Source organism: Hevea brasiliensis, chromosome 14 (assembly GCF_030052815.1).
Source record: "Hevea brasiliensis isolate MT/VB/25A 57/8 chromosome 14, ASM3005281v1, whole genome shotgun sequence".
NCBI classification, from domain to species: domain Eukaryota; kingdom Viridiplantae; phylum Streptophyta; class Magnoliopsida; order Malpighiales; family Euphorbiaceae; genus Hevea; species Hevea brasiliensis.
This window is the reverse complement of record NC_079506.1, coordinates 11,617,505-11,642,581: the sequence shown is the minus strand read 5'-3', so window position 1 is coordinate 11,642,581 and position 25,077 is coordinate 11,617,505. Positions and strand designations below refer to the sequence as shown.

General features: G+C 31.0%; 1 long non-coding RNA gene across 1 annotated transcript; it reads right to left on the bottom strand.

Moving 5' to 3' along the window:
- Positions 1–11,707: 11,707 nt before the first annotated feature.
- LOC110647595 (uncharacterized) lies at positions 11,708–12,560 on the bottom strand. The gene is made up of 3 exons (XR_002493418.2): positions 12,388–12,560; positions 12,170–12,312; positions 11,708–11,988 (listed from the first exon to the last, which is right to left on the bottom strand). It is a non-coding gene; the product is annotated as an uncharacterized LOC110647595 (long non-coding RNA).
- Between the last annotated feature and the right edge of the window lie 12,517 nt (positions 12,561–25,077).

Sequence of the window (25,077 nt, the reverse complement as noted above, 5' to 3'; positions counted from 1 at the left end):
TAGAAGGGATGAAAGAAGGGTCTTGTGCAACTGAGTTTGAACAAGGTATAGAGAGCAAAATAGTATTAGAGATGAATATTTTGTGGGTGTGTGGTAAACTATTCTGAGACATGAAATTTATAAACAACAGATATAGAAATTAAGGGGAATAAAAAAAAGGAAGGCGAGTGGAAACACCACATTGGCCTTCTACGAAGAAATCATTTAGCGTGAAAGAAATTATGAAGAGGTTAAGCAAAACAATAAGAAATCATTTCATCCAAAGTACGTTTTCAATGGTCTGTGTCTTATTTTTTGGTCTTTATGGCCGGCATTAATCTATTGCATTTTATCAAGTTATTGATTTAATTAAATTGGTACATATATAACTATTAAAAAAAATTGCGTATTAAAGACAATTGATGACTTGACTTGGACAAATGTTTTCAAGCAAAATTTAGGAACTCCTAAGAATAATTCTTTTTTTTTTATTATTATTTTTATTGTCTAATTTTAAAAGAAATTTAAGAAACGAGAAAATTTAAAATATGGAATACCTAAAATTTATTTTTATTGTCTAATTCATTTTTTTTTCTTTTGTAGAATGCCATGCATATAATAAATACTTAAAATATGGAGCATTACATGTCAAATTGCAGGAAAAGGGTTGACAAAGCCAGCCATGATATATATATATAAAGCTACCATATCCTTCTTCTTGGAAGGAACATATTAATTACCAATAAACAATTAAAGGAACGGCTAGCACTTTGTCAGCAAAGTAAAAGCAGAAATTAAGCTACAAACAAAGTCATTTGAAATTTCAATTCCAAACTCAATGTGGAAGGCAACGTTCAATCGTAAAAACTATCGAAAGCATTTCCACCATCTATGCTCAAATAAGCCAAGCTTTTAATTAAATTGCCTGCAATTCTTTATTATATCAATGTTCTTTTCTATATATATATATATATATATATATATATATATATATATATATATGATACCAAGTTGGTTTTTTATTTATTTACTTTTATTTTTTCATTGTTTGCATTTGGCAGATGGCAGCGCTCTCAAGTTCTATTTTACAACGTAGTAAATCCTAAGGAAAGAAAAATTTATAGATTATAAATTAACCGCAATAATATATATATATATATATATATATATATATATATATATATATATATATATATATATATATATATATATATATATATATATATAGAAAAGAACATTGACATAATAAAGAATATATATATAGCATTTTTTAAGTGCACTTGCAGAGCGTTAAAATTTTATAATAAAATATAAATGCATATAATTTCCTAAAATAATAGCAACAATAAATAGAAAATATAAAATATTTTCTCCCGAATATAATTAACTAGCAAAATGCCGCGATTTTACACATTGTTAATTATAATTTTAATATATAAAAATAAAATAATATTTTAAATTTATTGTTAATTGCATCATATTTTATTTTTTTATTACTTTTTATGTCGATTAAATTTTTTATCTCTCAAATTTTTTTAATAAAAATTTTATAATTAAAATAAAAAATACAATAATATAATAGAAATATCTATTAAAATATAAAATTAATTAAATTATATGATTATTTTCATCACTTTAAAATATCAAAAAATTTTATATCCTCTAAAAATAATAAAAAATATAATATATTCAAATATTATTTTTATTTAGTAATATTAATATTATTCTAAAAGTAATATTAGTAATCTGAAAATCATAAAAATAGTGCAAAAGGAAAAAAATGAAAACAAAATTATATGTGTGCACTATACAAAATTATAAGTAAATAGAATAAATATATTTTCATATATTATAACTTACCTAACAATAATGGTTACTTATTATATCATTAAAAAGGTAATCATTTAACAATTTATAACTTATATATACATAATTATAGAATTATAAACTTAATAAATAATAGTAATTTAAAGCAATTGAATAACTAATTAACAAAAAATAGAGAAAATTTAATATAATTAAATTAATTATATCTTATAAATAAATTACCCCTTAGCATAATAATAATAACAATAATAATAACAACAACTAAGTTAACAATAAATATATTTATTAGTTGTAATATTAAACTTATAATATATGCCTATATTATATATATATATATATATATATATATATATATAAGTGTTTCCACGTTAATAAGATTATCAAAATTTTAAAAATAACGTTCTCTTAAAAAAAGTCATTTTTCTTAAAAATGACTTAATTTTTCTTTTAATTTTAAAAATATTTTTCGTTCATATTTTTTTAATTATCCCAACACCAAAAAATATAAAAAATATTGTCCAGTGTAATTAACAAAGGCTTTCCCTTTATTTTCTACTCTTCCTCCCAGCAAAAAAGAAGGCAATTTCTTCCTTCATCTTGCTACATGTGCAAATTGTGGCAATCATACCCACCCCTCCATGTTTTCTTACTATCAGTATTGACCATATGATTAATTATATCTTTAAAAATTATAAATGGAAGAGCTTGTGGGGTCTGAACAAGGAAATTAGCTAAAGCTTTGCCCTTTATTTTCCACTTTTCCTTGTAGAAAAACTCAATGCAACTTCTTCCATTATGCTCGTTCCAATTGCTTCTTCTTTGCTTGTACAGAGCTGCTCCCACCTCCGCTTATTTATTTTATTAGTCCAGCTTCAACTTGAGTGATAGATTCGATTAATAAATTTCAGCTTACAATTATTCTACTAATTTAAATTTTGAAGTTGATTCATTTATAAAATTTATAAATTAATTAATTTATATATAATTATAATTAATTATCAGATAATTAATATTAATTAATATAATTATAATTAATTTTCGAGTTGGTTGATTTATTTCCTCTTAACTTTTTGCCTTTTTTTTCCCTCACACTCCCCCTCCAAAAAAAAAAAACTTATGAATAATTTGATTTTAAAATTATAATTAGAATTAAAATAATAATAAAATTTTAATTTGAATATTTTTTTTAATATCAATGTATTCTATAAGAATTGAACTTTAATAGTAAAATTGCACAGTTTTTAAAATATAATTTTTTCCCCCTAGAATGCCATGCATATAAATACTTAAAATATAAAGCATTGCATGTCAAATTGCAGGGAAAGGGTTAATGAAGAAGGAGAAGCCGGCCATGATAAGTGACAAAACAAAGGTGATGAGTGGAAACAGCTACTATATCCTTCTCCTTGGAAGGAACTTATTAATTACTAATGAACAATTAAAGGAACATATTTTTATTTTAAATAAAATTTAAATATTTTATGAAATTATTAAAATTTTCAAAATATAAATTATTAATAAAAAATAAAATTTTAAGTAGATTATTATTTAAAATTTGTAAAATTAAATGGATTTAAATATTTTTTGGATAATAATAATCAGGTTTAGATAGGTTCGGTTAGTTGATAATAAATTTTAATCAGATTTATGATGGGTTCAAGTTTTGAATATATTAATCAGGTTCAAAATGTGTGGGGTGATTTTTGCGGGTATCCTACCTATTGTCATCCCTAGCTTCAAAAAATAAATTATGTCTTTATTATATGTATATAAAAATAAGATCAATAAAATAAAATAGTATTAAAGTAAATTGAAATTTATTAAAGACATAAAAAAGAGAAAGAGGTGATGTAAATTCACCGTAAGTGCACGGGTCATTCAGATACTATAGAAAATAGATATTGTTTCCTCAAAAAATTGTGTTATGAATTGAATTTATTTATGTAAATTAAAATTGGGGTAATTATCGCATGTGATTACTCAATTTTATAAGTGTTTTTATAAAAATCATTGAACTTCAATTTCTTTCATAAAAGTCACTGAATTTCAATTTCTTTCATAAAAGTCACTGAATTTCAATTTCTTTCATGAAACTCACTGAACTTTAATTTGATTTCATAAAAGTCACTGTAACAAGAAATTAAAAGTTTTCATATTAATCTGCTGACCTATCAACTATTTTATAAATAAAATTATCTAACTAGTGGTTGCTGGTAGAGAAGAAACGGAGAAAGATGAGGGGTTTGATAGTGAGGGGATAGCTGGATGCATTTATGTATCCTAATTTTATTTATAAAATAGTTGACAGGTTAACATATTAACTTGAAAAATTTTAATTTTTGATCTAATATCTTTTATAAAATAAAATTGAAAATTAGTGAGTTTTATTAAATAAGTTAAAGTTCAGTGATTTTTATAAAAACAATCATACAATTAAATAATTACGTATGATATTTACTTATTAAAATTGTAATATAATCAAACAAATAAGAAACCAGAATTTCAAGTTTAGAATATAAAAATGCAAAGTTAAATACAATAAATGACTGACTCAATAATTGATGACACCACCGAGTAGGGTAGTCTGGTGGTTAACTTAATGAGATAGTATAGTCTCACTCCAATTTGACTTCCTGCACTAACATAATGACTAAATATCATCTTTGTTTAAGAGTATAATGGGAGGTGGTTGTGGTTTGTTCAATGATTTATCTCATTGGGTGCCATATTGGGTTTAGTAGCAGATTCCTTTTTATGAGGTTGAGTTAAATCAAGGACATTATCAGTAACTCCGAGTCTCGGATCTAAGGGATTATAATCATTATACTCGGAAAGCCCTCATTTTTTATAAGTAAAAACAAAAAAAAATCAATAATTAACTAAATAAAAAAATAAAAATATTAATAATAAAAATTAAAAAAATAAAATTTAATTAAGGACGTAAAAGTAAAATTTCAAGCAACTATTCCATAGTTACTCTTAGTTATGAATATTTTGATAAACTAAGTCTGACACAAGAAATTTAGAAATGACTTAAGTAAGTGAAGAAAGCAAAAAAGAAGATGAGTGAAAACACCAGGTTCGCCTTCCAGGAAGGATTGCATAACTCTATTTAGTCGACAAAAAGTAAATGCAAAACAGTAGAGTAGGGTGGTTCTAATAATTCATTGGGATTGACTTCCAAACTCACGGGGTTCAGTCATAGGAACTTTAACAAGAGCTCTTTCCCTTTACTTTCCACTCTTCCAATCCACTGTGGCCTTTCTACTTCTTTCTTCTTTTGCCATGCAAATTGTACCAATCCTATCCTACCACATGGAGTCTTCACCAACTCCATATTTTATGCCGGTCATTTCTTTTATTTTTTTAATTTTATTTTATTCTAAATATCAGTCATTTCTTTTAGCTTTAAATTTAAATTTTAGGTTTTTTTCTTAAAAAATAACATTTTAAATGTCTATCTCCAAGAAAATTGTTTCAATTTAAAATTAAATAATTTCATTCAAAAATTTCAATTTTCAAATTCAATGTGAAAAAAAAAAAATGAAAACACTATATTTATTCAGAAATTTCAATTTCATACTTAATGGTGAAGGTGGGGCTCTAATTGTGTGGGGTTCAACCATGGGAATTAATTAAGATTTTATTTGTTTTATGAAAAGTAATTTATATATAAAAAATTTTTTAATTGAAATTATATTTTTAAAAATATTTTTTATTATTTAATTACAATGTTAAACTTATGATATTTTTCATTGTTAAAATTCTAAAAATGACATTTTCTTTTAAAAAAATTATTTTCTTTCAATTGACTTAATTTTTATTTTAACCTTAAAAATATTTTTTATTTATCTATTTTTTAATTATCCCAAACACTAAAAAATATAAAAAATATTTTCCAGTTTAATTAACAAAAGCTTTTCCCTTTATTTTCTACTCTTCCTCCCAGCAAAAAAGAATGCAATTTCTTCCTTCATGTTTGCCACATGTGCAAATATACCAATCCTACCCACCCCTCCATGTTTTCTTACTTTCAGTATTGACCAGAAGATTAATTATAAATGGAAAAGCTTGTGGGTTCTGAGCATAGAAACTAGCAAAAGCTTTGCCCTTTATTCTCCAGTCTTCCTTGCAGAAAAACTCGTTCCAGTTTGCTTCTTCTTTGCTTATACAGAGCTGCCCCCACCTCCGCTTATTTATTTTATTAGTCCAACTTCAACTTGATTGATAGATTCGATTAATAAATTTCAGCTTACAATTATTCTACTAATTTAAATTTTGAAGTTGATTCATTTATAAAATTTATAAATTAATTTATTTATATATAATTATGATTAATTGTCAGATAGTTAATTTAATTATAAATAATATAATTATAAAATTAAAATATATAGCTAAAAAGCTTGTGACGTCCATTCTTCTTACTAGGAAACTGAATGCAACTTCTTCCAGTACATGCTTGATCCAGTTAATTTGTTTCATCTTTGCTTATACACAGCTGCTCCCATCTCGGCTTATTTATTTTGTAAGTCTAGCTTCAACTTGATTTGTAGATTCCATTAATAATAAAAGAGTTGAATTTGAGCTTAAAATTACTCTACATTTTCGAGTTGGTTGATTTATAAGAATGCTATGAACTGCCAAGCCATTGCAACAAATCTCACCTCAAAACTTATCCTGCAAATTGTAAACTACAATAAAATTAATGGCAAATCTGACCTATACATTAATTTTTATGCCAAAATTTCCTGTGCTGAGGAATAGTAGAAATTGAGTGGCGATTTTGTTATTTCCTCTAATTTTTTGCCTTTTTTTTTTCTCGCTGCCCCCCAAACAAATAAATAATAATAATAATAATAATAAACGACGCCGTTTTATTCATCCTACCTCCCTCCCCCCCTGCACACCGTACGCCTTCCCCATTCCCTTCTTCATGCATTCTGCAGGGAAATCGACACCGTTTCAGACTTAGATGTGTCGTTTCCCTCTTCGTTCTACCTTCTTGCCTCACTTCTTTCTTTCGTTTTGGATTTTTTCGTTGGGGCAGAGCATCTTCTTCTCCATGCTTTTGCTTCTTCAACTGGGTTTGCTTCCTTCTTGATTTGATGAGTAATAGTTTATTTTCTGTTCTTCTTCATTTTATTTATTATTTATTTGTTTTGATTATCGATTCTCACATGCCTAATAGTGAATTCACTATTTTTCTTCTACGCATTGTCTTGGTAATCATTTTATCTTGCACGCTTTTGTACTATGTTTGTATGTTTATGTAACTGATTTGTACTATTTGTTTTGTATTTCTACATTTAATCTTGCTATTCAAGTGGGTTTAGTTTTTCTTTTCTTAGTGTTTTTGTTTCGTGTTCCTGTCATTGGGTTTTTGCTTGTTTCCCTTCAATTCTCAGTATGTTTCGTTTTTTTTTTTGGTTATAGTAGTTAGTTTATACCTTTTGTTGATTCCTTTTTTACGATTTTTACTTGCTTATTTGATTTTGCTAAAGCTGTGAAGCCAATGTTGTTCTGTCATTCTACCCATTTAATATTGGAATGCAAAACTTAAATATGAAGGACTTTGCAATGTCTTTTTGTTTTTTTTGATAGACATGCACGGGAAGCATTTTGATGGCTGGCTGTTAGTCCATTCACCAAGCTTCCTCATCTTTATAATGTGCATATGATGGAGCAGTATAAGGAAGCACCATTTGGTCAACTTAAGTCCTGTTTTTGCTTTTGCAAATGCAAATGCATCAAATGATCAGTAGCAGATTAGGCGCAGAATCTTTAATTCTGCACATGATTTGTCACAATTGATCATCTCCTTCTTTCTCACATAATTGTCCTGTTTCTATGAACCATATTTCATTATTCGCCTACGTACCAATGTATAATGCACCGCTTGCAGAAAGAATCATATCAGGAACTAATATGTGTATCTTGCTGAGATGGGGGAAAATTTTTTCCATGAAAAGCATGACTAGAATTAAAATTCTTATAAATAATAAATTCGCAAAGTACCAACGCCAGTAGTGTATTTTATAGAATGCTTATAACGATCCAGTTGCAAAAAGGGGTTGGTTCTTAATTATATTAGAAATGTTTATATACGCACCATAGTTGCAGCCACTAACTACTCTCCAGCTAACTAACTTGGGAAGGGTGGCTTTGGTTCAGCATATAAGGTGCTGTAACATCAGAATATTTATTGGCTTTACAGGGTTATATCTCTGTTTGTTGAAAGATGTATGTTATTCTGATAGTGATCTTGCTATTGTTGCCTAGATTCATATCTACTACAATTTTTTCTTTTTTTAATTTCTAAACCTGTTATCTCATTGCCTTAGTAGCGTGACACAAATCTCCCCCTTCTAATTGGATAAGCTGACCAGTGAGATGTGTTGGTGATGCTGGTGGCGCAGCTTGACCGGTGCAATATTCCTTTCTCTTTATGTAGGCACCACCGGCATCTCAGCCTAATTTCATCTCATGATCCATTTTCTTTTTAAATGAAAAAAAAAAATCCTGTTTGTCTCAAAACCAACGAACAATTTCAATTTAATTCTGATTCAATTCATTTTTTTTTTGATAAGCAAAACATATTTATTAAAAGGAAATCTAAAATAGGAACAAAAAGGGCTGAAAAACCAGCCACATAAATGTGGAAAATTGACATCAAAAAACCTAAATTACACACTAAACCAGCTCAAAACAAGTATGCAGATAGAGGTGCCAAGACGAACAAATGCAGATGCATACCCCACTGAAATATATATGCACATATGTTTCAAATTCTGCAAATAATTGATGGCAAACTAACGTAGCAAACACATATGCTTCAAATTCCAAATGAAGATCCAAAGGCTAAATCTAAGCAAATAGGCTTTAGATAAATGCTCAGAACCCACGACTGCAGATGCTAAAGACTTGAAGAGGCCGCAGGTCAAGATTCCAAATAAAACAATCTCCTATCAGCCACAAAAATTAACAGCCCCCTGTTAACCGAACTCTAGATTACCCCAGTCACCCATCAAAAATATTGACTCTTGCAATCAAAGCCACTACTGAAACCCAATCAGAACTGCTTATGAAAGTAGAACAATCCGCTTAGCACAAATTTCACCGCAGTAGCCAAAACCCACTAATGGAGAACTAGAGAGATGCACAGCACTTTCAAAAGCAAAGAGCAATAATCCACCATCGAATAAGAAAGCAATAATCCACCATCGAATAAGAAAACGAGCTACTTTATGGATACAAACAAAGTCAATCTTCAATGCTACATCCCCTTAATTTACTAAATTGTTAATGATACACTACTGATCCAAAAGATATGACCAACTGAAGAACATAAAACTAATATACTATTGAATTATAAATTTCGCTCCAACAACATCCCACCTCTGGAGATGAGCAAAATCAGCGTTAAATGTTGTAAAGGAGCATATCTGCAGCAATTTGTTTGGCCATATGACTCACAACGGCGTCATCATCTTCATCAAAGACCAAACCCAGTTTTTCCCCCAATCTTAGCGTCGCAACAGCTTCTTGGAGTGGAGAAATGGTGTACGATTTCACTATTTTAGAACACAGCAATTTGTTCGCCCGTCTTATCTCATTATCAGTTGCTAAGAAAGGCTTAGTGGGCTCACTTCTGACCCATTTGCACTTTCTGGCCCGACCCAACTTCAGGTATAAGCCCCATATATCCTTAATTGGCCTATTTTTCTTCCCCAGCTTAACAATATGGTTTTTCTCAAGTTGTGACAAAGGCAGATTACCGTCAATGCTTTGGCTATCAACCAAGTTCTCTATAACTGGCTCTGTGCTAAACCCATTTGATGCTTCGTCATCAGATGCACAATGAATAATGAGTTGGTCATGCTCATGCAAAGGCAAAGTGGATGCTGTTGGCCTATCGTTTAGTTAAGGGTTAGACTCTAATTCATTCTCTGTGCTCCCAATAGGTTCAAATGAGCCTTGAGGTGCGGCAGCAGGTGGGTTTGCAGCGCTTGAGGATTCCAGCTCTTCAATATTCAACGGTTCACTATAACAAGGTGGGTTTTGGTTGTTAATAATTACTAGCTCAAGGTTGGATGCAGGTTCATAAGTGTCTTCAGACATGTGAGCAATATTTGTTTTTCCAAGAGTTCCCTGAAACTGCATGCTCATGAGTGCTTTCCATTAACAGGGGATATGGGAGCCGACAAAGATTATTATTGTGGCGCGATTCCTCAGTTATTTCTTCATGCGAGACACCCAAATTAGCAGAATCAAGGAAATTATCTGCTGAGGTAAGACCTTTTGGTGTACCCAATGCATTCTCCGACGAAACGACTAGTGCCGAGCTGAACTTCTTTCAGCTTGTCCCTGTCGTTTCGGTAGCTGATGATGAATCTGCCTTCTTGCTAACCCAACTAGAATTCTCAGAGATGAATGGTTCTTCAACTAAAACAATATGGTACCGAGTTTTATCAATATCAACAGCCACAATTTTTTTATTGTGATCCAACGAGCTAGCAAGAATGATTAATCTAACTGAATCAATTTTTGATTTAGCAAGCGTAGGACCATCGATTAAGACTACATCCCCCACTTAGTTCCCAATCCAAGTAAAAATTTCCTTCGTCCAAACATGTAAAGGAATGCCATATGCCTTAGACAAGCTAGGCGCTTAGAAGGTGTGGAAGTAACCTGCCAAGGATGTATGTCAATGAACAACTGCTGCAACCATGAAGGGTCTACACTAAGGAAATGTTCCATGAGTTTCTTCGACTCAAAGGTTAGTAGGACAGTACTACCACCCATAGCAAGGACCTTTACATTAAAAACTCCATCTGCACAGAAGTATTCCTCGAGGTTTGGAACGTTGTTGATGTTCAGTGCTGTCGCAACCAACTATCAAGATAACCAATCCATATTCTCACTATTAGGGGTGAAGCGTCCTCCTAAAATGAAGTCTTTCTGGTCAGTGAGAGGGGGCATACCTGAGCATATGTCAAATCCCTTGACTTCCTTGTCCATGCCTGCAGGTTCTGCATGGTTGGCGTCATTGGGTCTTATGTTTTGCATGCTCACCTCTTTCTGCTCAGGCTGGTCGTGCCTATTTCCGTGCACAGCTTTGTTTCTCCAATCGCCTCTGTTTTGTCTGGGATCTCTATGGTCATTTGTTGTAGCTATTGTTGACTGCCTCTCGTTATTACGGGATGCAAAAGCTACGAGTTTATAGCTACTAATCCAGATATTATTGAGGTCCTTGAGAAGTGTACTTAAGGATTCCATTGAGCGAACTCTGGCAAACCCAAACCGTTTGCCCCTTCGATTTAACTTGTGTGGAACACAGATCTCCACAATCTCACCAAATTTAGAGAAAGAATTCCACAAGGCCGCAAGCATCCCATTCCGGGGGGAAGTTTTCGAAGTAAGCTGTCGGCAGATGGCGATTATGCATGGGTGCTCGGCCATTTTGGTTGGGGGGATAAAAGGAAGGGTGGGAAGGAAAAGGAAGGTTTTTCGAGAGGTTTTGGGCCATTTTTTTATGATGCTTCATCTGCTTCTGCCACTAGTTTTTGGCTGTTTGCACTGCAACTCTTTGCGGTTCGAATTGCAATAAATTTAACCAATTTTAATCCAATTTAAATCAATATGGTTTCAATTTTATTTAAACCCACCTTAAAATAAAAAATAGTAAAAACATAAGAAAATCTTTATGTAAATATAATTTTGAAACTTCCAAATAAAAATTGACACCTCTACTTTTTTATTTTTTAATCAAACCCACACGCCTACTATTGAAATCTTAATTAATATCATACTAAGTAAACCACTTTACATACTTTATTAAAAATTAAAGCTGCCATCACTGACAGCATACAGTGCCAAGCAGCCGAATGCTATCAGCAATATGGTTGCAAGAGTAGTCCAAGCAGCTTCGCATAAGGATAAACAGAGAAAAATACATCCACCATACTTCTTCAAGGGAACCTCCTCCTTATTATTCTCTGTTCTTTTTGAGAGAGTCTTCATTTGTGGAAGGTAATGAAGATATTTGCAGATTACAAATGACATAATAAGTGTGAATATCACAGTATATAAAGCGATAGTTTTACTTTGAGGATGATGGAAGATGACTTTGAGCATTTTGCAGTTGATCCTCCCACATATGCTTCTATCATGGCACCAACATAACTTGGCAAGTAAAATATAAAAATTAATAACTAAGTCAGAGGGGCTTATCAACTTCTATTATTATCTATATGATTCTTATAATTAATTTTTTCTTTTATAATCAATAGATTTCTCATCCGACAAATTATCGACGTATTTTTCCCAGTTCTATGGTTATAAAAAATATTATTTATCCTTTCACCTGTTTTCTTTCCCCTGATTTGAGTTTATTCTCCCGTATAGCTATTCCCTCTCTTTCTCAAATGGCGATATTTAATATGCAGCAGGAGGTGGTTTGATGTCTGAGCTTCGAGTATTTAAGAACCAAACACGGAGATGATAGAGCTGCAAAAGATTGCAAGTATTTGTAAGAGTAAAGCAATTATGAATGCTAAAAAGTAACAGCAAACTAGAAATTACTTATAACTGTTGTGAAATTGTGTAGGCTTTGGTTAAGAGGAAGCAGCAAGAGATAAAAAGAGATTTAGATTGAGTGAAGAAGAAGAAGCCTCCTCTTCCTTTTCTTCTTCCTCATTATTTGTTCTTCTTCTCTTAATGCTGTCTTCCAATATTTGAAGAAGTAGTTTGTCACACCCAAGTTCTACTAAACATAACTAATATAACCTAAAACCAATATTTTAATATTTCTCCTATAAATTAACTATTTGAACACATAATAATAATAATAATAATAATAATAATAATAATAATAATAATATTATTATTATTATTATTATTATTATTATTATTATTAAAAACAAAAAAAAAGTTACTTACTTTGGATCGCACCCAAATGCTACTTATGTACCACTGTTACAAAATGAATGATCAAGTCCATGTAACTCTAAAATAACACTTCAAGCATGCATAATTTTGTGTCATAAAAATTTTAATGAAAAAAAAATACATAAATAAATAAGACAACAATTTAGCATAAATTGACATTTCTCAAATAATAATAATAATAATAATAACTATAATAATAATAATCATAATAACAATTACTCCAATAAGCACCACAAGGCAACAACATGAACACAATTTAAAAGTCAAAGTCTCACAAGGGCCTCTAAAATAAATCATATAATTCACATTCTCTTCATTGATCTCTACTCCAATTCCAACAACTAAGTTGAACAGAATTTATGAACTGCAATAAAGTTTAAGACATGCTAAACTTGGTCCATGAGAGTAAACAATTGAACAAGGGTTTACAAAGCTCATAATTAAATTCTATGATAATAAATATAAAATTCACCATATTTCTCGTTACTGGAAAGATCTAAGTGATCAAGATGATCAAAGAAGTTGCATAGTATTTTATGCATTTTTTCTATCAACTCATTTCATGTTACATTATCTAAAATTTCTGACTATTTAAAGCTAACGCCGTTTCAAATTAATCATCTGTAACTGAAGTTTTAAATTTAATACAAAACTTGAAATCTGATGTTTCTCTAACTCAATAACAACTTATTTTAAAAATATAAAAAAAACCATATTAAAATTTCTAGAATTCAAGTCTTAATTACCATTTTCATTAAATTTCCTAAATTCCTAAACCTTACCATTTGGACTTTGATTTAACATATTAAATATAATTGTTTCTTCTCAATAAAATCAACAAATACAATATTCTTTAGTTTCATATTTACATAGTTTTATACTTTCAAAAAATTACTTCTATCTAGTACTAATCTCATTTTCACAAGCAAATTATATAGTTTCAATTGGGAAATTCAGAATCACAATAGACAAAATATGAAGCCTATTAACTCAATATTTCAAAAGCAAAATTTATAGAAGCTAAATAGTCACGACTCAATTTATGGGCCGGACCGATACTATGACTTTGGTGAGCATAAGACACCCAAAGCCTCTAGTAAGCCTAGCTATTCTCTAACCCAACCTTAAAGCCCATATCCAAGCCGATTTTCAAGAAATCAACTGAACTGAGTTCGACCATAAACTGAACTACCCAACGGGGAGTTTTTGGCTCACTCAACCTGTGATCACAATATAAATATATACATGGGGAGCTCAGCTCACCCTCACATCCATAGTCAATTAATTTAATCAAATGGAAGCTCAGCTCCCTCATCCAAAATATATATCCATCCCATTCAACTATACATGCATAATATTAGGTTTACAATTTCAAATAATAAACTTTCATAGTTCTCAAATCAAATAAGATACTCCTAGTACATGAAAAATTTTAGAGTTACAAATTAACAACATAAAATAATGATGTAGTAGCTAATGGACCTGCGATGAAGGAAGCAGGTCAAACTAAAGAAAAGAAAAGCCCTCCTATAACCTAGAAAAATGGGGTGAACAGGAGTGAGCATTCGAGTCATAGAGTAAGATATTGATTTTGCATATAATTTTTATAACTATCTAAGTCTAGTGCATCGCTAAAAATGAAATACAACATCTTCACACAATTCAAACAAATCAAGTCATAATCACACCAAAGGCAATTTGAAGCACTCACACACCCATGTGTCAAATCTATACTCATACGCATATATATATGAGAGTTTATGTCACACCTTACCCCTCCGTAAGGCATAACATGATCCCATAGAATACTTAATGAACTACCGAACTTCGCCTACCGATAACTCATTAAGTACCCTACAAGGGATTTTAAAACAATTTTCTTACATTTTGGAAGTGGTGAGCATTTTGGTAGAAATTAAAAACCATTTATTCAAAGTTTAAATACTAGTAAAAATTTTGTCCATTTAAATTTTGCCGCAATTTTTATAAAAATTTTGACAGAGTTTCCTCTGTATTTTGAGAAACCAGTTCTTTAAAGACCTGTAAAAAGCACTTCCAAAAATATTTCACAACTCCCAACCACCAATAATTCTCAAATCAACTCAATCAAGGCACTTCAAATAATTTCACAATACAAATCAAGATTTCTCATCTCAAAGTATTTAATATCTTCATTTACAAAACATAAAGTAGAAAATTCATGTTTACAAATATTAAATTTACAGAAACAAACCCAAAATAATATTATTACAATTTATTTACAACTGCTCAATTTACATTGATACTTATGACATTACAGTATTTACATCAAAATAATCATAAGGGTATAAAACAATACCCGTACAAAAGCTTGATGTGATCTTCAACTCAGTAGCAGCTCACTCTGCTGCTTTTTCTTTGCTCTTATCTGCGACAGTAAATTAAACTATCGCTGAGTATAAACATACTCAGCGGTGCACAATAAAGATTTAAAATGTGATACATAAATTATTTATTGATGAAACATAATTTGAATACTTCACAATCACATTTCACAAATATCAAGCTCATAACAACTCATTTTGTCAAATAATATATTAAACAACAGTTTAGTCAAACAATTGCGTAAACACATTGTTGCCAAAGTCGTACACAACTTAAGCCATGACACAAAATTTCCGATCAATGCCGTGTTGTACACCATGACAAAGCAATCTCAACCCCATTAATCGAAACCAATGAGGGAGGTGGCTAGCTAGCTAATGAGTACTCATCCGATCTACAACCTCAACTGGCAAGCCAGAGAGGGAGGAAAATAAACGATCTCAACCCCATAAATGGAGGAGGAATAATAAGTAACTATCATGCTAAGTGTGAATCAAAAATTCGTTTCATTTCCTTCAAATATTGCATACAAAAATCAAATCCATTTTCAAATTTACAATTTGATCACAAGGTGGCAACACAAAAGTTCATAAATTCATAATGCGTAATAAATCAATTTTTCAAAGATAAAATGCTTAAATAGGGTTTATTGTGCACAAACCTTAAGCGAGTCGTCCCTTAACCTCGACTCGTTTCCTCGGGTTCCTTCCCGATATTCTTTTCAACTGAAACACAAAATTTTACAATGTTTCAGTACTAGAACTTAACATAAATCCCAAAATAAATTTTAACTTCGCATTTACCTATTTCTAACGTGTTAAATTCGACGTTCTCGAAATTTTGTGTTTCGGGTTACTATTCACTGCACTATTTAAGTCAAATAATTGACTTTCTAAGGATTAATAGGTATGGGAACTCCAACTTCACCCACATACCACATTTTGTTCATTAAACTTGTTGGTTTTGGTCACTTTTTCAAAGCATAGGTCATTTTGGCAAAATTGCCAATTTTCGGTTTTGTGCTCCGAAGTTGCACTATTCCATTGGTCGAACTACTGTTGGAATTTGACAAAACTTCCTTCATAGAAAATGTTCCTTATTGTCTTAAGTGTATTCTCATTTTTGGATCACCTCAATCGGAGTTTTGTAGCTCAAGTTATGGCCAAAATAAGTTTACTGTTCACGTGCACTGTTCATACTGCAATTTAGGTGCTGGCAGATTTTTGGTCCAACTTTGGTCAGTAATTTGATCAAGTTAAGTTCATAATTTGGTCTAACTTTCTTCAGATGAAATGTTCTACTACGTCTTAGGTTTCCATCGGTTCAAGAATCGCCTAAATCCGAGTTTTCTAGAGAGAGTTATAGCCATCCAAACATTGCTACTCAACTGAAAATTCTGCAGAGTTTCAGTACAGTAATTTTAACTTTGCTCAATGATTTGAATGAGTTAATGGCCTAATTTGGGTTGGTGTTCTTCATGAAAGTTTTAGGTCTATATCATATCTAATTGCTGGTAAAATTTCAGGTCAATTTGACCTACCTAGCTCGAGTTATGACCAAATGAACAGTTACTGTTCATTTGGTCAGTTTTGGTGCAGGGCAGCCTGCAATCAATTCACTTTGGTCAATTGTTTCACCAAGTTTTGGTCAGTTTTTGGTCATGGTTCCTTAATGAAAATTGTGCTCTTTTATGTCTATTTTCATCTCCAATTGGTGGCATATCAATTGGACTTGTAAAATTTGAGTTTTGGTCCTTCAAAGTGGGTTTGGTCATGCTGCCAGCAGCATGACCATTGACCTACGAATTTAGCTAAATTTTCCACCATTCCCATACAATTTATTTGGTCCTAATTGATCATTATTTCATTTCACAATAGGTCAAATATGCCATTTATGCATTTCTCCAATTTTTGATTCATAAACCCTTGCATTGAAACCCTAAACTCACTAACTCTTGCATTTAACCATAACTAGTGCACTTAACCTTAACCATTCAACTAATCAAAGCTTTTAAACTCATTCTAATGCATCAATTTCATGTAAATCATACTCCTATCAAGCTGCCCAAATTTCAGTTTGGTCCCTCTCCCATGTTGGTTTCATTTAAATCAAGTTCTAAGCTCACTTAATTACCTAAACATGCATTTAAATGGAAAAATAAAGAGTTTGATATGCTAACCTCACTTAAAGCTTCAAAACCCTAACCTTTGCTCTTCTTTCTTCTTGAAATCTCCTTCTTAAGTAGTAATAACAAGCTTTAGTAGTATTTTTAGGGGAGTTATGAGAATTAAGTGGGAAAATTAAAGCTTGTATGCAAGCTTTAATGGTGGCTTTCCATGGAGGAAAATGAGAAGGGATGGGGACGGCACAAGGAAGAAGAAATGAGGCTTTTCTAATTTTTTTTTTCTTTTGTTTCCTTTTGTTTATTTTGCTTTGGAAGACCATAAATATCAATTTAATAAATATTTAACAAATTTGTTTATAACATCATTAGTGATGTCATCAACTTTGACTTTTCCATCCTTTTTCTCTTTTTTTTTTTCTATTTATTTTTCTATTAGTTCTTTAATTTAATTGTCGATTTCGAAATTTTCTTTTCTCCGATTTTATTTGTGATTAGGTCGAGTCGACTCTCGGGTCAATTGACCAAATTGCCCCTCGCCGGTTCATCCCGGTTTGCAAATAATCCAATATTTCTTCTGGCTCCCTGACCTAATTATTTGACTGGCTTAACAGTTCTTTTTCGTGGTTTTCTCTTTTCCACTGTGTTCATGAGGGTCCTAAGGACCGCAGCGTCACTTTTTACGGTTCGAAATTTGAGTTTAAAACGACTTCGCAGTCGTTCCCGAGGAGGTCACTCATCGCTGTGACTCTCGGCTCGTTTAACCTCTTATGTTTTGTTTTTCTTATTTATAGTTAACTAATTAAACATTACTAATTATTTGTGTTTATGGCTTCTCAAATTGTCTTAGGTATGGCTCTAATCCCAATAATTGTCCGGACAGACACCGGTCACCGGCACAGTGAAATATACCAGGCTATGCAAACGGGGGTGTTACAGTTTATCTCCTATACAGCTCTCTTAGTTTCAACATCTGTTAGTGAGATCAACTCAAAACTAGACTTTCTCTTAATATCCAAATGCGGAGGCCAGCAAGATCAACTCAAGCTGTGCCTACCTTGATTTATCCATAATAAGGATCGGGTCCTAGTGAGTCAAGCTCCAGCTGCGTCTACCTGTCCTACCCATATCCATGTATACACCACATGCACATTAACTCACACACGCAGCTCTAGATTGTCATAAAGCAACAACCACAGCAATGTCACCAAATATAAATGCAATATAAGGCATGCCTAGCAAATAACTATGTACATATATCTATAAGTGATGCATGAACATTCCTTTAATACATAATAATTTTAATATTATAAGTAAAATCAATATTAACTCACAGTACTTCAAAAGTCACTGCGGCGGCTGGACGGAGGAGGAAGGTTGGCCCGACTTACCTAAACAATTACATTAAAAACTGATCAATATTTACTTAAAATAAAACTTTAAAAGAGTCAAAGACAGCTTAGGTTTTGCTGAAAATTTAGCAGAGTTTTTCCTATACCTAAGACCTTCCCAATCTGCAAAAGGGCTCAAATAACACTTCTAAAGCATATACTTCAATCCATATCCCATCAATATCATATGGCCCCTCTTGGGCCCTCCAAAACAAGCAATACTTATAAAATTGAAAAATTATATTTTAGTCCTTAAAAATAATATTTTATAAAAATCATTCAAACGAGCTTTAAAATTTCTAAAATTTTGCCCTGTGGTCCTTAACAATATTATAAAGCTAATGCAAAAGAAATTATAATTTTCTAGCTACCCACGAATATTTTATAGATTTTCATTCTAAATCTGGCACTAGGTAAATGAAGAAACACAAGGTTTGATTTTACCTATGCCAATTTCAATGCTTGGAATGCGCTCTGGGCGTCTGCAAATGATGCAGTGGATCATAATTCCAATCTGATTCTAAAATAGCTTCGACAACCTATCTGTCCGGCCTGAAATTGCAGATCTAGGTGCCGGTCAAATTTTCACGAAACGAAGGTACCTATGCGAAGCCCATACTACCAGGGGTTAGAATATAATTTTTACAAAATTAAATAAGCTTATTTAAAGCCCAAAAAAATACTGCAAAGTCCGTGAGATCCATCGAATTTTCGGCATCGGAATATTTTAAAATTTATATTGCCTCGAAGCTCTTATTGAGTGGAGCACGCTGATACTCTCGAAATTTTCATGGGATTCTCGATTTGGGAGAAATTTAGTTCAAAAATCGAAATGGGCTAAACTTCTTGACCTAAAATTGGACAAACCTCTAGATGAAAAATTGTGATATTGGTGTCTATGGAAAGTTCTCGAGGTGTAGATAAGATTTGGAATAAGACTCAGTTCAATTGGTGGCTGAATTAGTCGAATTTTAGCCGAAAAGGTGAAGAGTCACGCAGCGCGCATGAGGGAGAAAAGGGGTATGTTTTTCGGCGATCAGGTGGCGACCGACGGTGGGGAGGGTCCTAGGTGATGCGCCTGCATCCAAGGAAGGGAGGGCAGGTGGTGGCCGGTGGTGGGGGGGAGAGAGGAGAGAGAAAATGAAGAGGGAATGAGAGGTGTCAGGGTGCACAGGGGAGAGGGAGAAAAGGGGGTGTACCAATTCGATTCGATTAGTCTGACTTGGTTTGGTCTGATCTGGTTTGGTCTGATCTGATTCCATCGGTTCGATTCATAGTATCCGAAATTGAATTTTTAATCTGCCCTGGGATAAAAAATGAGGCTTGAAAATTTCGAAAAAATTACAAAAAACTCAAAAAAATTCATAGAGTCTAAATATATTTTTAATTTTTTCACATGGTCTTTAAATTAATTTTTAAAAATTAATGAAATCTATTGTTTTAAGAAAATCAAACCTAATTTTTAAAATTCAAAAAATTTCAAATCAAAATTTCATAATATTTAATATAATAAAATATTAATATTTACATATAAAATAATTATTTAAAAATTAGGGGTGCTACATAAATATAGATTTATCATCAATCCTCTACCAACCCTTTTCAATTAATTAAAATTTCCCATTTCTTCCAAGTATTTATACATTATGCATTTTCATTCTCATGCCTATAAACACAAGTTTATTCTATCACATACTTTCCTTCATGCCCATTTACTAAAATTCACTAACAAAAAAAAAAACTCACATATATATATATATTAGCATACATAAAATTCTCATAGAAAAATGTAATACATATATAGAAATTCCAATTTCTATCCCTACATGTTTTACATAATGTGCATACACCAATATTACCTTTCAACTCCAATAAACTCATTCCCTTTTAAAAACTCATTATTATGGAAACTATTCTCTCAAATAATAATAATAATAATAATAATAATAATAATAATAATAATAATAATAATAATTCATAAAAATTTGCTAATAAAAATTTATATATTTCTAGCACTCAAACATCCAAAACCATATTTTTGAATTGATTAAACTTCAATAAAAAAAATATAAAATAAGCTAACAAACTTCAAAAATTCATAGAAAATAGTGTATACCTTATTTGAGAATATCCAAGAATTAAGGATACTCATAAACATCAACATAATCTAAGATAAATGTTAAAAATAGAATTTTTGTTTGAAATCTACTTTCTCTCCCTAACCAAAACTATTGTTTCTCCTTCTAAAACTTACAATCTCTCACCTTAAACTCTCATTTTCTACCCAAAATTTAGTTGATTCTCTATGCAAATGAAGTTCAGAACTTCCCTTTCTCTCTTTCTTTTCCTCCTTTTCTTTCCTTCTCTCCTTTTCTTTTCTTTCCTTCCCCTGCTTCTCTTTCACCCTTTTTCTTATATCTCTGCTTGAGACTAGAAAAAATCCAGCCCATGTGTTGAAAACGAGTAACGGGGAAGCTGCCAAGTGTCAACCAATTTACAATTTGATCCTTTAACTTTTAAAAATTATGATTTCACCCTAAAACTAAAAAATGTTACTTTTAAGTCCATAAAAATGCTTTCTACCTATATACATTTTGAATAAAAATTTTGAAGTCAAAACACTTCTAAATAAAAATTTTATTAAAGATAATATATAAATATCCTTTATATTCTTAAATATCAAAAAAATTTAATCATATATATTTTATATGAAACATCTATTAAATTTCATTAATTTATAAATCTTAATCAACTTATAGTAATATAATAGATCAAAATAATAATAATAATAATAATAATAATAATAATAATAATAAGGTTGGTGTTCCTTAAATAAAATTTTCTTCTATTTAGTTGGACTTTAATACTATATAAATAGCACAATTAATTAGTATTTAAGTCAATTAAGTTGTGCAAATAGTTTTTTCCTCTTCTTTATTCTTCTGCATTTATTTTTGTTCCAACAGATTCCAAAGAGGTGTATTCTGATAAACATTTATGACTTGCAATCTCTTAAATCAAGCCTCGACTTCGAAAGTTGTTTGATGCTTTCTAGAAGACTTGTTAAATTTGAGCATTCATCAAGACCAAGTTCTTTAAGACATTTCAACTAGCCGATGCTGCTTGGAATAGTCACGAGGCTTGAACATTCACAGAGATAAAGCTCTTCGCGATGTTTCAAATTGCCAATGCTGCTTGGAAGACTCTCGAGTTCTGTACACTCATTCAAGGACAATTTGACAAGTTGAGACAGATGCTCAATTGATGAGGGCAATTGGTTTAGTGCAGTTCCATCTAAAGTTAGAATCCTTATATTGCAAGGAATCTCTAGACAATCTTTGAAGAGAGGGAATTTCAACCAAACTCCAACATTCATTCAAATATAAAACCCAAGATTTGGGGACCAGAATCTCGATTAGCTCATTAGAGTCTTCGAGAGGTCCATTAATTTCAAATTTCCAAGAAGCTGTCATAAAATATAAAAATATAAATAAATTAGAAGATACAAATTGAATTTATAAAATGTAGTTAAAATTTATGAACTATACCTTATCTACATTCAACAATTGTATGAGATTGCTTCAATGCAAGTGAAGTTCTACAAGATTCTTTGGGCAAAAATTTAATGACAAATATTTCGAAGGATACCTATACCAAGAAAGATATCTTAGCTTTTGTGGAAGAAATTCAAAGTCGTTAAGAAGGAGCACTTGCTCACTTAAAGACTTATTCCAAACTTCGACTTTGAGGAATCTAAGATTGCATATCTTTATGAAGGCCATGTAACGTAGCTCCAAATAATAACTCCAAAGCCTACCAAGCAATATGCCTTCAACTTTTTCGGTTCCCTGATAAAATTACATCAAAAAGGATTATTGATTAATACTTAATTGTTCATGAGAGCTACAATTCATACAAAATTTAAATATGATAGTGAAAAAAGCTTCATTGATTAATTTGGTCCTTAATGTTTCTATTGTCAATACATGATTAATATCTTCATAACTCCACAACCTGCTGCCTCCTCCAGGCTGTTCGCTTTCTTCAATAACAATATCCTTGCCCATTTGCTCTAGCAAGTCATGCATATGAATCTGATTGACTGATGAAATAGATATGAGAGACTTCTTAATTAGATGACGTATTCCACTTTGTGGATAGAAACCAAATGCTTCTAATGTTCTCTCAACCCGATATTTATTTTCCCCTTTGAAGAAACATGCAATATCAAGAAATATTTTCTTTTCATTCCTCTATAGCCCATCATAATTTGTCTTAAGAAAATCTTGAATTTTCTTAAGAGATTCACCTTTTAATTTTTCCAATTCACTTTTCCATTCTTCTATCGTCATATCAAAAAAATGAGATCCCAAAACATTAAGAGCTAATGGTGTCACACCCGTCTCCTCTAACCAAGACATGGCAAAAAAAAAATTGTACGCAACTAACAGTTTCCCTTTGAAAATTCTCAAACTAAACATAAAGACCTTCAATAGGATATAGATTCATCAAATAATCAATTGCACTAAAGTAAATCAACCTCTATTAAGGTTACTAACAAATTTTATTTTTGGTATTAACTAGTGAAAGATCAAAATTCACCACCAAACATATTGCTAGTCACAGATTGTACATATAACCAAAAAAAAAAAAAAAAAAAAAAAAAAAAATATATATATATATATATATATATATATATATATATATATATATATATATATATATATATATAGAGTATAATACACAAGTTGTTGATACTTATTTTGGACTGCACCCGAAAGCTGTCTACGTACCTCCTGTGGAGGATCAGGTCTACGTAGCTCTTACATGATTAAAATAGAACCATAACTAATAAAAAAAAATTTTGACAGCACTGCAATATCAATTCGAACCTATCTTTCCTTCAAAAAACTTTAAGAAAACATGACTCTCTAGATATCATAAATATCAACAATTACATTTGTAATAATATCCGGTTCAAACTTCCACTATTATATTTCCTCTCCTTTCAATCATAATTTCAAATTTCATAAATGTGGATGTGAATTGAAATAAAGTTAAAAACTTCATTAGACCATTTCCATTTCAACTTAACAATTATTTAGAGTCCAAACTAAATCATCCACATAATCAAATATAACTATATCACAATCATCTATAATTTCAATTCCAGTTGTAACATTATAATAAACCAGTAACTTTAATCAATAAATGGCAGCACCAGCAAGTTTATAAAAATTTATTTATATTTAACAGCCACAATGAAAAAAAAAATACAAGTATAAAGAGTGGATGGACTCCAAAACTCCCAATCAAGCATATAGAGCTACTTTGGTAGGAGTAGAAACTGAATACTAATAGAAGATCATTCAAAGAAACCTGTCATGATAATAATCTCTACTGTGAATATAATGTACACAGCCAAATGTAATGTAACTATACACCTCTAAATACGTAATGAAAAATATCATGTAGTCATGATTTATAGAATGACAATTATAATGTGTTTTGTTCTCATTCATTTTGTTTCTTTCAATTAAAAACAGACCATTCTTAAAATTTCAATTTATGTGACACTTATTAGGATGCTTCACAATAATACTTAACAATATAGCAAAAACAACAGGAGAATATCTGATGAAATAATGGCTCTCTACCCTTATTTATTCATTCAACTTGTTTCTTGCTACTTCAATATAAACATCGGTAACTTTTCTACAGGACAATAGAGCATTGGTTTTAAACAAGCCCTTTCAAAAGATCATGAAAAAGCTTTGCAACAGATAGAATTCAGAGTAGTCTGGAATATACTCTATGGTCGTTTACCCAAGGTTAAACAAAGAAGTGCTCACTTTAACGGCACTTGCTTTTATAATTTAAGGTCCCATGCAAGTCTTGAAATTTGTCATCTTGATGATAATGTTTTTTTTTTTTCCTAAAGCAAGTTTACCTATTTTGGCGTTAAGAGTAGAATATTCAATTGGCAATAACATGTTAGGATATACTCATTAACCTTAATTAACCAAACCCAATACAGTGTCATCCAAGGAATAAGAAATAACTAGCATAGCCAACATCAATTTAGAATCTAAGATGATTTAAACAAATGAAATCAAATAAATCAGAATTTCATAAATGGCTTATGAGCAGTTACTTGGCACTGCTGTGCGTGTCCTCCACTCATCAATATCAAAATCAATTATTTAGAGATGGAGAAAGAAAGTTAAGGTTCCGGTGACCTTTATTGCAGCCCTTCCGCATCTAAATGTAAATGCTGATTTACTAAATCAATGGCAAGAAGCTCCGGGTCTCAAATCCTTCAATCTTCTCTTCTTCGATTTCTTACTGAAACTAAGAGTTGAAGTGGTCATTTGGCATACCAAAGAGGTGGAGGAGGGTCAAATTTTCTACAGTACCAAAAAAATTCTAATTTGGTGAGGGATAGCA